Here is a 12,784-nt window from a genome sequence, read left to right on the forward strand (position 1 = left end):
CTAATACACATGCCATTGCTATGGAGCTTAGTGTAGCGTTCGGCGTCACAGCGTGGTCACGTGAGCCCTATCGGTCACGTGATCCAGCGCGTGACGTCAGCACGCTAAATAGGAGGAATGACAGGGATCTATTACCATCCAGCGCGGTAATGTGTGCGCTATAGCGGTCCCATGACCGGGCACATTGCGCGGTAATGTGCACGTAAGTCAGAGTTAGGCATCGGACCCGCTCCGGGGGCGTGGAGTGGGCGGAGCAATTACATTCCTCATGATGTATTGTGGATAACACATGCAGTGTATCCCTAAGCTATAACAGAGTTAGCGATCGGCGATTTTAGGCTATTACTGCCAAGGAAAAAGCATATTTGATCCCATAGAGGTCTAAAGTGGTTCTGATGCCAATAACACAGAACAAAAATGGCCAGATCATCAATAGTGCACTGTTCAGTGTGAGGATAGCCTTATGCACAAATTAACTGCCTGTAGCCATTTTAACACTGCGAGTGCCAGCCTCTGAGAGAATGTTGATATATTGAATGGAGTGAACAAAACCCAATCAATTTTATAAAATATATCAAATACATACGCAAGGGTTGTAATTAGAGATGAGCGAACACCAAAATGTTCGGGTGTTCGTTATTCGAAACGAACTTCCCGCGATGTTCGAGGGTTCGTTTCGAATAACGAACCCCATTGAAGTCAATGGGCGACCAGAGCATTTTTGTATTTCGCCGATGCTCGCTAAGGTTTCCATGTGTGAAAATCGGGGCAATTCAAGAAAGTGATGGGAACGACACAGCAACGGATAGGGCAGGCGAGGGGCTACATGTTGGGCTGCATCTCAAGTTCACAGGTCCCACTATTAAGCCACAATAGCGGCAAGAGTGGGCCCCCCCCCCCCTCCCAACAACTTTTACTTCTGAAAAGCCCTCATTAGCATGGCATACCTTAGCTAAGCACCACACTACCTCCAACAAAGCACAATCACTGCCTGCATGACACTCCACTGCCACTTCTCCTGGGTTACATGCTGCCCAACCCCCCCCCCCCCTCCCCCCCACAGCGCACACCAAAGTGTCCCTGCGCAGCCTTCAGCTGCCCTCATGCCACACCACCCTCATGTCTATTTAGAAGTGCGTCTGCCATGACGAGGAACCGCAGGCACACACTGCAGAGGGTTGGCACGGCTAGGCAGCGAAGCTCTTTAAAAGGGGCGGGGCGATAGCCCACAATGCTGTACAGAAGCAATGAGAAATAGAATCCTGTGCCACCGCCATCAGGAGCTGCACACGAGGGCATAGCAATGGGGAACCTATGTGCCACACACTATTCATTCTGTCAAGGTGTCTGCATGCCCCAGTCAGACCGCGGTTTTTAATTCATAGACACAGGCAGGTACAACTCCCTATTGTGAAGTCCCTGTGGACCCACAGCATGGGTGGCTCCCTGGAACCCACCGGCGGTACATAAAAATATCCCATTGCATTGCCCAACACAGCTGAGGTAGTAATGTCGTGCTTAATGCAGGTGGGCTTCGGCCCACACTGCATGCCCCAGTCAGACTGGAGTTCTTTACAAGTGGAAACAGATGCATTTATAATTCCCTGTGGACCCACAGCATGGGTGGGTGCCAGGAAGCCACCGGCGGTACATAGAAATATCCCATTGCATTGCCCAACACAGCTGAGGTAGTAATGTCGTGCTTAATACAGGTAGGCTTCGGCCCACACTGCATGCCCCAGTCAGACTGGGGTTCTTTACAAGTGGACAAATGTAGGTTAAACTCCGTGTGCACCTACAGCATGGGTGGCGCCCTGGAACCCACCAGCGGTACATAAAAATATCCCATTGCATTGCCCAACACAGCTGAGGTAGTAATGTCGTGCTTAATGCAGGTGGGCTTCGGCCCACACTGCATGCCCCAGTCTGACTGGGGTTCTTTACAAGTGGACACATGCAGTTACAACTCCGTGTGGACCCACAGCATGGGTGGGTGCCAGGAAGCCACCTGCGGTACATAAATATATCCCATTGCATTGCCCATCACAGCTGAGGTAATGTCATGTTTACTGCAAGTGGGCTTCGGCCCACACTGCATGCCCCAGTCAGACTGGGGCTCTTTAGAAGTGGACACATGTAGTTACAACTCCGTGTGGACCCACGGCATGGGTGGCTCCCTGGAACCCACCGGCGGTATATAAATATATCCCATTGCAGTGCCCAACACAGCTGAGGTAGTAATGTCGTGCTTAATGCAGGTGGGCTTCGGCCCACACTGCACGCCCCAGTCAGACTGGGGTTCTTTACAAGTGGAAACAGATGCATTTATAATTCCCTGTGGACCCACAGCATGGGTGGGTGCCAGGAAGCCACCGGCGGTACATATAAATATCCCATTGCATTGCCCAACACAGCTGAGGTAGTAATGTCGTGCTTAATACAGGTGGGCTTCGGCCCACACTGCATGCCCCAGTCAGACTGGGGTTCTTTACAAGTGGACAAATGTAGGTTAAACTCCGTGTGCACCTACAGCATGGGTGGCTCCCTGGAACCCACCGGCGGTACATAAAAATATCCCATTGCATTTCCCAACACAGCTGAGGTAGTAATGTCGTGCTTAATGCAGGTGGGCTTCGGCCCACACTGCATGCCCCAGTCTGACTGGGGTTCTTTACAAGTGGACACATGCAGTTACAACTCCGTGTGGACCCACAGCATGGGTGGGTGCCAGGAAGCCACCTGCGGTACATAAATATATCCCATTGCATTGCCCATCACAGCTGAGGTAATGTCATGTTTACTGCAAGTGGGCTTCGGCCCACACTGCATGCCCCAGTCAGACTGGGGCTCTTTAGAAGTGGACACATGTAGTTACAACTCCGTGTGGACCCACGGCATGGGTGGCTCCCTGGAACCCACCGTCGGTACATAAATATATCCCATTGCAGTGCCCAACACAGCTGAGGTAGTAATGTCGTGCTTAATGCAGGTGGGCTTCGGCCCACACTGCACGCCCCAGTCAGACTGGGGTTCTTTACAAGTGGAAACAGATGCATTTATAATTCCCTGTGGACCCACAGCATGGGTGGGTGCCAGGAAGCCACCGGCGGTACATAGAAATATCCCATTGCATTGCCCAACACAGCTGAGGTAGTAATGTCGTGCTTAATACAGGTGGGCTTTGGCCCACACTGCATGCCCCAGTCAGACTGGGGTTCTTTACAAGTGGACACATGTAGGTTAAACTCCGTGTGCACCTACAGCATGGGTGGCTCCCTGGAACCCACCGGCGATACACAAAAATATCCCATTGCATTACCCAACACAGCGGATGTAACGTCAGCTGTAATGCAGGTGGGCTAAAAATTCATTTGATTACACTGTAGGCGAGGGCCCACAAAAATTGCTGTATCAACAGTACTAATGTACATCCAAAAAATTGGCCATGCCCAACCAAGATGGCAGGTGAAACCCATTAATCGCTTTGGTTAATGTGGCTTAAGTGGTAACTAGGCCTGGAGGCAGCCCAGTTTAACGAAAAATTGGTTCAAGTTAAAGTTTCAACGCTTTTAAGAGCATTGAAACATATAAAAATTGTTTAGAAAAATTATGAGTGAGCCTTGTGGCCCTAAGAAAAATTGCCCGTTCAGCGTGATTACGTGAGGTTTCAGGAGGAGGAGCAGGAGGAGGAGGAGGAATATTAGACACAGATTGATGAAGCAGAAATGTCCCCGTTTTGGATGGTGAGAGAGAACATAGCTTCCATCCGCGGGTGCAGCCTACGTATTGCTTAGGTATCGCTGCTGTCCGCTGGTGGAGAAGAGAAGTCTGGGGAAATCCAGGCTTTGTTCATCTTGATGAGTGTAAGCCTGTCGGCACTGTCGTTTGACAGGTGGGTACGTTTATCCGTGATGATTCCCCCAGCCACACTAAACACACTCTCTGACAAGACGCTAGCCGCAGGACAAGCAAGCACCTCCAGGGCATACAGCGCGAGTTCAGGCCACGTGTCCAGCTTCGACACCCAGTAGTTGTAGGGGGCAGAGGCGTCACGGAGGACGGTCGTGCGATCGGCTACGTACTCCCTCACCATCCTTTTACAGTGCTCCCGCCGACTCAGCCTTGACTGGGGAGCAGTGACACAGTCTTGCTGGGGAGCCATAGAGCTGGCAAAGGCCTTGGAGAATGTTCCCCTGCCTGCGCTGTACATGCTGCCTGATCTCTGCGCCTCCCCTGCTACCTGGCCCTCGGAACTGCGCCTTCTGCCACTAGCGCTGTCGGATGGGAAGTTTACCATCAGTTTGTCCACCAGCGCCCTGTGGTATAGCAACACTCTCGAACCCCTTTCCTCTTCGGGAATGAGAGTGGGAAGGTTCTCCTTATAGCGTGGGTCGAGCAGTGTGTACACCCAGTAATCCGTAGTGGCCAGAATGCGTGTAACGCGAGGGTCACAAGAAAGGCATCCTAACATGAAGTCAGCCATGTGTGCCAGGGTACCTGTACGCAACACATGGCTGTCTTCACTAGGAAGATCACTTTCAGGATCCTCCTCCTCTTCCTCCTCCTCAGGCCATACACGCTGAAAGGATGACAGCCCAGCAGCATGTGTACCCTCACCAGTGGGCCAAGCTGTCTCTTCCCCCTCCTCCTCATCCTCCTCATGCTCCTCCTCCTCCTCCTCAACGCGCTGAGATATAGACAGGCGGGTGCTCTGACTATCCAGCGACATACTGTCTTCCCCCGGCTCTGTTTCCGAGCGCAAAGCGTCTGCCTTTATGCTTTGCAGGGAACTTCTCAAGATGCATAGCAGAGGAATGGTGACGCTAATGATTGCAGCATCGCCGCTCACCACCTGGGTAGACTCCTCAAATTTTCCAAGGACCTGGCAGATGGCTGCCACCCAGGGCCACTCTTCTGTAAATAATTGAGGAGGCTGACTCCCACTGCGCCGCGCAAGTTGGAGTTGGTATTCCACTATAGCTCTACGCTGCTCATAGAGTCTGGCCAACATGTGGAGCGTAGAGTTCCACTGTGTGGGCACGTCGCACAGCAGTCGGTGCACTGGCAGATTAAACCTATGTTGCAGTGTCCGCAGGGTGGCAGCGTGCGTGTGGGATTTGCGGAAATGTGCGTAGAGCTGGCGCACCTTTCCGAGCAGGTATGACAAGTGGGGGTAGCTTTTCAGAAAGCGCTGAACCACCAAATTAAAGACATGGGCCAGGCATGGCACGTGCGTGAGGCTGCCGAGCTGCAGAGCCGCCACCAGCTTACGGCCGTTGTCACACACGACCATGCCCGGTTGGAGGCTCAGCGGCGCAAGAAAGTGGTCGGTCTGCTCTGTCAGACCCTGCAACAGTTCGTGGGCCGTGTGCCTCTTCTCTCCTAAGCTGAGTAGTTTCAGCACGGCCTGCTGACGCTTGCCCACCGCTGTGCTGCCACGCCGCGTGACACTGACTGCTGGCGACGTGCTGCTGACACATCTTGATTGCGAGACAGAGGTTGCGTTGGAGGAGGAGGAGGAGGAAGGTGCTTTAGTGGAGGAAGCATACACTGCCGCAGATACCACCACCGAGCTGTGGCCCGCAATTCTGGGGGTGGGTAGGACGTGAGCGGTCCCAGGCTCTGACTCTGTCCCAGCCTCCACTAAATTCACCCAATGTGCCGTCAGGGAGATATAGTGGCCCTGCCCGCCTGTGCTTGTCCACATGTCCGTTGTTAAGTGGACCTTGGCAGTAACCGCGTTGGTGAGGGCGCGTACAATGTTGCGGGAGACGTGGTCGTGCAGGGCTGGGACGGCACATCGGGAAAAGTAGTGGCGACTGGGAACCGAGTAGCGCGGGGCAGCCGCCTCCATCATGCTTTTGAAAGCCTCCGTTTCCACAAGTCTATACGGCAGCATCTCTAGGCTGATCAATTTTGCAATGTGCACGTTTAACGCTTGAGCGTGCGGGTGCGTGGCGTCGTAGTTGCGCTTGCGCTCAAACTGTGGCACTAGCGACGTCTGGACGCTGCGCTGAGAGACATTGCTGGATGGGGCCGAGGACAGCGGAGGTGAGGGTGTGGGTGCAGGCCAGGAGACGGTAGTGCCTGTGTCCTCAGAGGGGGGTTGGATCTCAGTGGCAGGTTGGGGCACAGGGGGAGAGGCAGTGGTGCAAACCGGAGGCGGTGAACGGGCATCGTCCCACCTTGTGGGGTGCTTGGCCATCATATGCCTGCGCATGCTGTTGGTGGTGCCTCCCCAGCTGATCTTGGCGCGACAAAGGTTGCACACCACTGTTCGTCGGTCGTCAGGCGTCTCTGTGAAAAACTGCCACACCGTAGAGCACCTTGACCTGTGCAGGGTGGCATGGCGCGAGGGGGCGCTTTGGGAAACAGTTGGTGGATTATTCGGTCTGGCCCTGCCTCTACCCCTGGCCACCGCACTGGCTCGGCCTGTGCCCACACCCTCACTTGGCCCTCCGCGTCCTTGGCCGCGTCCACATCCTCTAGGCCTACCCCTACCCCTCAGCATGCTGTATTACCAGTGATTTGATTTCCCAGGCAGGAAAGAAATTGGCGCAAGGCTACACTCAACCGTAGCCGGTTGCGTCTGATTTTTGTACGTTGTCCACGCAGCACACACGTACACGGAGACCTTAGGACTGACACAGGCAGGCCAAATATAATTTCTTTTCCTTTTTTGCAAAGGGAAGCACCCACTGCGTATATTCAATGAACAAGAAGTTTAATATCTGTGGTGTGGCCCTCAAAAAGTGTCACACAACTATAGTGTAGCAGAGTTATTAACTCTAGCAGAGCAGGTATTTGCCAGTCAGGAAAGACAATGGCGCAAGCCTGCAGTAAACCGTAGCTGGTTGCATCTGATTTTTGTACGTTGTCCACGCAGCACACACGTACACGGAGACCTTAGGACTGACACAGGCTGGCCAAATATAATTTTTTGTCCTTTTTAGCAAAGGGAAGGACCCACTGCGTATATTCAATGAACAATAACTTTTAGAACTGTAGTGTGGCCCTGAAAAAGTGACACACAACTTTAGTGTAGCAGAGTTATTAACTCTAGCAGAGCAGGTATTTGCCAGTCAGGAAAGACAATGGCGCAAGCCTGCAGTAAACCGTAGCTGGTTGCGTCTGATTTTTGTACGTTCTCCACGCAGCACACACGTACACGGAGACCTTAGGACTGACACAGGCTGGCCAAATATAATTTTTGGTCCTTTTTAGCAAAGGGAAGGACCCACTGCGTATATTCAATGAACAATAACTGTGTTGTGGCCCTGCCTACACAATTCTGTCCCTGTAGTATCAATGGAGGGTGCAATGCTCTGCACAGACGATTTTTAGAAAAAAAAAAATATGCAACACTGCTAACAGCAGCCAGCACAGTACTGCACACGCTTAAATTTGGCCCTAGAAAGGACCGTTGAGGTTCTTGAAGGCTACTCTCACTCCTAACACTCTTCCTGCCTATACACCACTTCTGTCCCTAATGCCGGGTGCAATGCTCTGCACTGCCGATTTTGAGAAAAAAAAAACACTGCTAACAGCAGCCTGCACACAGGTAGATGTGGCCCTGAGAAGGACCGTTGGGGTTCTTGAAGCCTACACTGACTCCTAACGCTCTCCCTACAGCAGCACCAGCACGATAGTTCTTTCCCTCAGCTAACTCACAAGGCATGTGTGGCGAGCCGCGGGAGGGGCCGACTTTTATACTCGGGTGACATCTGATCGCCCCAGCCACTCACAGCAGGGGGGTGGTATAGGGCTTGAACATCACAGGGGGAAGTTGTAATGCCTTCCCTGTCTTTCAATTGGCCAGAAAAGCGCGCTAACGTCTCAGAGAGGAAACTGAAAGTAACCGGAACACCGCGTGGTACTCGTTATGAGTAACGAGCATCCCGAACACCCTAATATTCGCACGAATATCAAGCTCGGACGAGTACGTTCGCTCATCTCTAGTTGTAATCTAAGTGATGCATGCAGATTTTATTACCCCTTAATTAGTGGAGTTGTCTGTAATCCGTTGGTACCCAGGCCCGTCAGATTTTGCTCCAGTGTGCCTCTGTATACAGAAATTAGGGTAGGTGGTCACACTGTTGGCGCCTAGAAACCACCTGTTTGAGTATCCGTAAAGGGATACTGATGCATGAAGGCTAGTGGTGTAAAACTGCTCGCTCAACACAAGAGGATATAAAGGCAGGCTGTAATTTAGACCCAGTTTACAGAAAACAAGCAAATGACAAGTTCTCGTTGAGGCCCTTTGGTTGTAGACAGTCGATGCGATACGTCCATTGTGACTCCTTTTGAAGGAGTTTTTTATCAAGGTTACCCCTCCTTCCATAACTCCTGATGGACTCCACTCCCTGAAATTTAAGCAGGTCTGGGTTGCCCCCGTGGTAATCCCTCATGTGATTTGCCACAGGCGTTTTGTCACCCCGTCGAATATTACCCAAATGGGCTAAAATTCGACGCCTGAATTCCTGCTTAGTCTTCCCTACATAGTTCTTCTTGCAGGGGCACGTAGCCATATAGACTAAATAGGAGGAACGACAATTAAAGAACTCTCTCAGGATGTATGTTTTGCCTGTAGTGACACTGGTAATCGTGTCCCCTTTTAGTATATTACGACATGCTAAACAATCAGAGCAGGGAAAGGTGCCTGTGGGTCTGGAAATCGTGAGCCAATTTTCTGATGATTGTGTCCTCAGGTGGCTCTTTACAACCCTATCCCTGATGTTGCGACCCCTTCTGAAGGTAAGTAGTGGATTCGTGGGTAATACAGTTTTGAGGTCTGGGTCCTCTTGGAGGATCCCCCAGTACTTGGACAGAATGTTACGCATGTAAGGGACTCCATTGTCAAAGGTGGATATAATCCTTAGTTGACTGTCAGAGTTCTTTATCTTAGGGACTAACAACGCTGGCCTGCTATGTTTTTCGGAGAATTGATATGCCGTTTCGATGGAATTCCTGGGATAGCCTCTATCAGTAAATCTCTTTTTTAAATCCGTGCTTTTGGTTTCAAAATCCTTTAGGTTTGAACAGTTGCGTTTCAGGCGCAGGAACTGCCCCTTAGGTATCCCTTTCTTCAGGGAATAAGGATGGGCGCTGTCCCAGGCCAGGAGGCTATTTGAAGCAGTCGGTTTTCAGTAGAGGGAAGATTCAAGGAAACCGTCAGTTGTTTTACTGAGACGAACATCCAAGAAAGAGATGGAATTTTCTTGGATCTCCATGGTTAATTTGAGGTTTATTGAATTGGTATTCAGGATATTGACAAATTCCGCAAAGGAATCTTTAGTCCCCTTATACAGAATTAGGATGTCGTCAATAAACCTCAGCCAAAGCGGAATGTTTTCCGTATACTTGGCGAGCTCCTCTGTGAAGACCATCCGTGCCTCCCACCAGCCCAGGAACAAATTTGCGTACGATGGGGCACAGGGACTCCCCATCGCGGTGCCCCTGAGCTGGTGGAATAGATGGCCTTCGAACAGGAAGTAATTTTTTGTTAGTACAAAAGTTAGGAGATTTTGGACAAACTGATTGTGATATTGGAAAGCGTTCCCTCTCTGTTTTAGAAAGTATCCGACTGCTTCAATTCCGATGTTATGAGGAATCGAGCTGTATAGCCCCTCTACGTCCAAACTGGCCAATAGGGTGCCTGGTTCGATGTAAATGCCGTCAACCAATCTCAGTACATCAGTGGAGTCACAGACGTATGATGGTAATGCCGTCACTAAAGGATGCAAAATGCGGTCAATGTAGATACCCGCATTTTGTGTGAGGTTCTCTACCCCCGAGACTATAGGCCTACCTTTTAGAGGGTCCAGACCTTTATGGACCTTGGGTAGGCTGTAGAAGGTAGATATCCCAGGATATGATGGCATAAGAAAATCATATTCCGAGGAATTAATGCAACCCAAAGATTTGGCCTGTAGAAGGATTTTTCTAAGATTGTGCGCAATACAGGGATTCATCTACATCCCATGCACTTTCTCCTGACAGGGTGTGATTCCTCCCAGTAGTAATTTCCGTTTGGTCTCTATAAGAAAAAGTGCTAGAGAAGTGAAACCATTTACTTCCCAGGCACACTCGAGATCAAGGAATTTTCCATCATTAGACCAAGGAAGCTTCCGGCTAAACTTTGAATATACTAGTCGCGTTGACCCTCTAATTAAACGGCTGTGGTTACACTATATGCATTACAAGGTAGCCTCTGACTATTGTCAAAGCCGTAGTGTGCACTTTCACTAAATATGAGGTTTTTTTGCTCTTCATGAAATACGGTATCCCTCATTACACTAGCATTGTTGGGATTACCTACTGGAGAGCGATCTGTTTATGTTTTTTTTTGTGTGTCCTTCGGAAACTCGTGTTTCAAGTTCCCTTTTAATATGATATTTATTAAAAGTTATATTTTAGTTTTTTCTCGAACCCTACAGTGAATACTTAGAGGGGGTGGGGCCAAGACAGACTGTCTATTACGCACATCGTTCAGGATAAAATCCTGAACGATGAGAGTTCAGTGTTAACAGCAGCCATTCAGTACTAAATGGACACTGTTAGGTGAACGGAGAGGGGCAGGGGTGAGCCAGGAGAGAAATCTCCTGCAGCAGCCCCGCTGTGAAGCAACTATACTTGCTCCTGTGCAAAAGCACGTGAGCGGGTACTTGCGAGGATGACATTCGTCCCGTCTGAATACATCCTTCCGTCAGCTTTGATACATCTTTAGTTCAATGTGCAGATATATCCAAGCCGATCTGGTGTGATACTTCTGCTGTGCTGCTGTATCTAAGCAATTCCTATGTGGTACGTCAGCTGAGCAGATGTATCACACAGGATCGGGTTAGATACATCAGCTCATCAGACAGTATCACACGTGATAATTGACCCAGCAGTAATAGTGACCCCCCAATTGCCCCAGCAGTAATTCTGACCTCCCACAGTTGCCCCAGCAGTAATTGTGACCCCCAGTAGTTGCGCCAGCAAAAAAGTGACCCCCAATATGTTACCATGCGGCGGCTGCCAGGGCGGTGGGTGGTTGGTCGGCGCGGTGCCCGCACTCGTGGGTCCAGGCGGCGATGTGCGTGTGCGCACCTGTGAGTGCAGCTCTATGCACGGGTCCCTGGTTATGGGATTCTGCTGGGAGGTGTCGCCTCCCCCTCTCCGCCCCTGGGCGGAGGCTCCTGTTTATAAGGCTGGGAGTGAGGTCCATTCACTGCCAGTTATTGGTTTCTGTCAGTGTGTTTGCTTCCTGCTCTGTCAGTCTCCTGTTTTCAGCTTGTTTGCTTTATCTGCCAGGTTATCCATCTGCCTCGGTCTGCTTGTATATTCTGTTGGTTTATTCATCTGCTCTTCCTGTCGGTATTCTACTCTGTTCCATCTTGGTACGCCAGCGTCGCTCCTCGGTCCCTAGCGAGCGTAGGGACCGCCGCCCAGTTGCCCGCCTGGTGTTAGCCAGGAGTGGAGGCAAGTAGGCAGGGACAGGGGTTTGTGAGTAAGTTCTTGGGCAACCCGGGCTGGCGTATCATCGGGTAGGATACCGTAACACAATATTTGCCTCAGCAAAAAAGTGACACCCCCCCAGGATTTGCCCCAGCAGTAATAGTGACCCCCAGTATTTGCACAGCAGTAAGTGACCCGCAGTATTTGCACAACGGTAATAGTGAACCCCAATAATTGCCCCAGCAGTAATAGTGACCCCCAATAATTGACCCAGCACAAATGGTTACCACCAATAATTGCTCCAGCAATAATAGTGACCCCCATTAATTGCCTCAGCAATAATAGTGACCCCCAATAATTGCCCCAGCACTAATAGTGATCCCCAATAATTACCCAGCACAAATAGTGACCCGCAATAATTGCTCCAGCAGGGATAGGGACCCGCAATAGTTGCCGCAGCGCCAATAGTGACCCACAATAATTGCCCCAGTAGCAATAGTGACCCCCAATAATTGCCCCAGCACAAATGGTGACCACCAATAATTGCTCCAGCAATAATAGTGACCCCCCAATAATTGCCTCAACAATAATAGTGACCCCAAAAAATTGCCCCAGCACTAATAGTGACCACCAATAATTGCCCCAGCACAAAGTGACCCGCAATAATTGCCCCAGCAGTAAAAGGGACCCCCAAATAGCTGCCCCAGTAGTAATAGTAACCCCCAATAGTTGCCCCAGTAGTAATGGTGACACCCCCCCATCCTTGACACTGCCCCGAGTATTAATGGTGACAGCTTCCCAACCCTGCCACGAGTAGTAATGGTGACAGACTCTCTCCACCTCCCCGACACTGCCCCGAGTATTAATGGTGACAGCTCCCCAACCCTGCCATGAGTAGTAATGGTGACAGACTCTCCCTACCTCTCCGACACTACCCCGAGTAGCAATGGTGACACCCCACTCCCCCCACACTGCCCCCAGTAGTGATAGTGACACCCACCCCCGGCAGTAATACTTACCCTTCAGCTGAGAACCATGAACGCTCCTGTCCGGATCGGCTTCAGTGCGAACTGCACATGCACAAAGAATATGCCGTGCATTTCCGAGCCAACAAGCGCCACTGTGCATGCCTGACGAAAAAAGAAGAACGAAGACAGAATTTGGCGTAACCAGGGATGACCGGATCGCCAACACTTGGAGGGGGGGGGGGGGCAGCAATGTAGGTAACTATAAATCTTCCATATGGCTCATTTACAAAGCACAAAGTATATTACAAAGTGCTTTGCAATGGCCATACAGAAGTGTATACATGCATTTGCCAGGGCTCGACAACCCCTTTAAGTAG

The sequence above is a fragment of the Eleutherodactylus coqui genome, chromosome 6 (assembly GCF_035609145.1).
Source record: "Eleutherodactylus coqui strain aEleCoq1 chromosome 6, aEleCoq1.hap1, whole genome shotgun sequence".
NCBI lineage: Eukaryota > Metazoa > Chordata > Amphibia > Anura > Eleutherodactylidae > Eleutherodactylus > Eleutherodactylus coqui.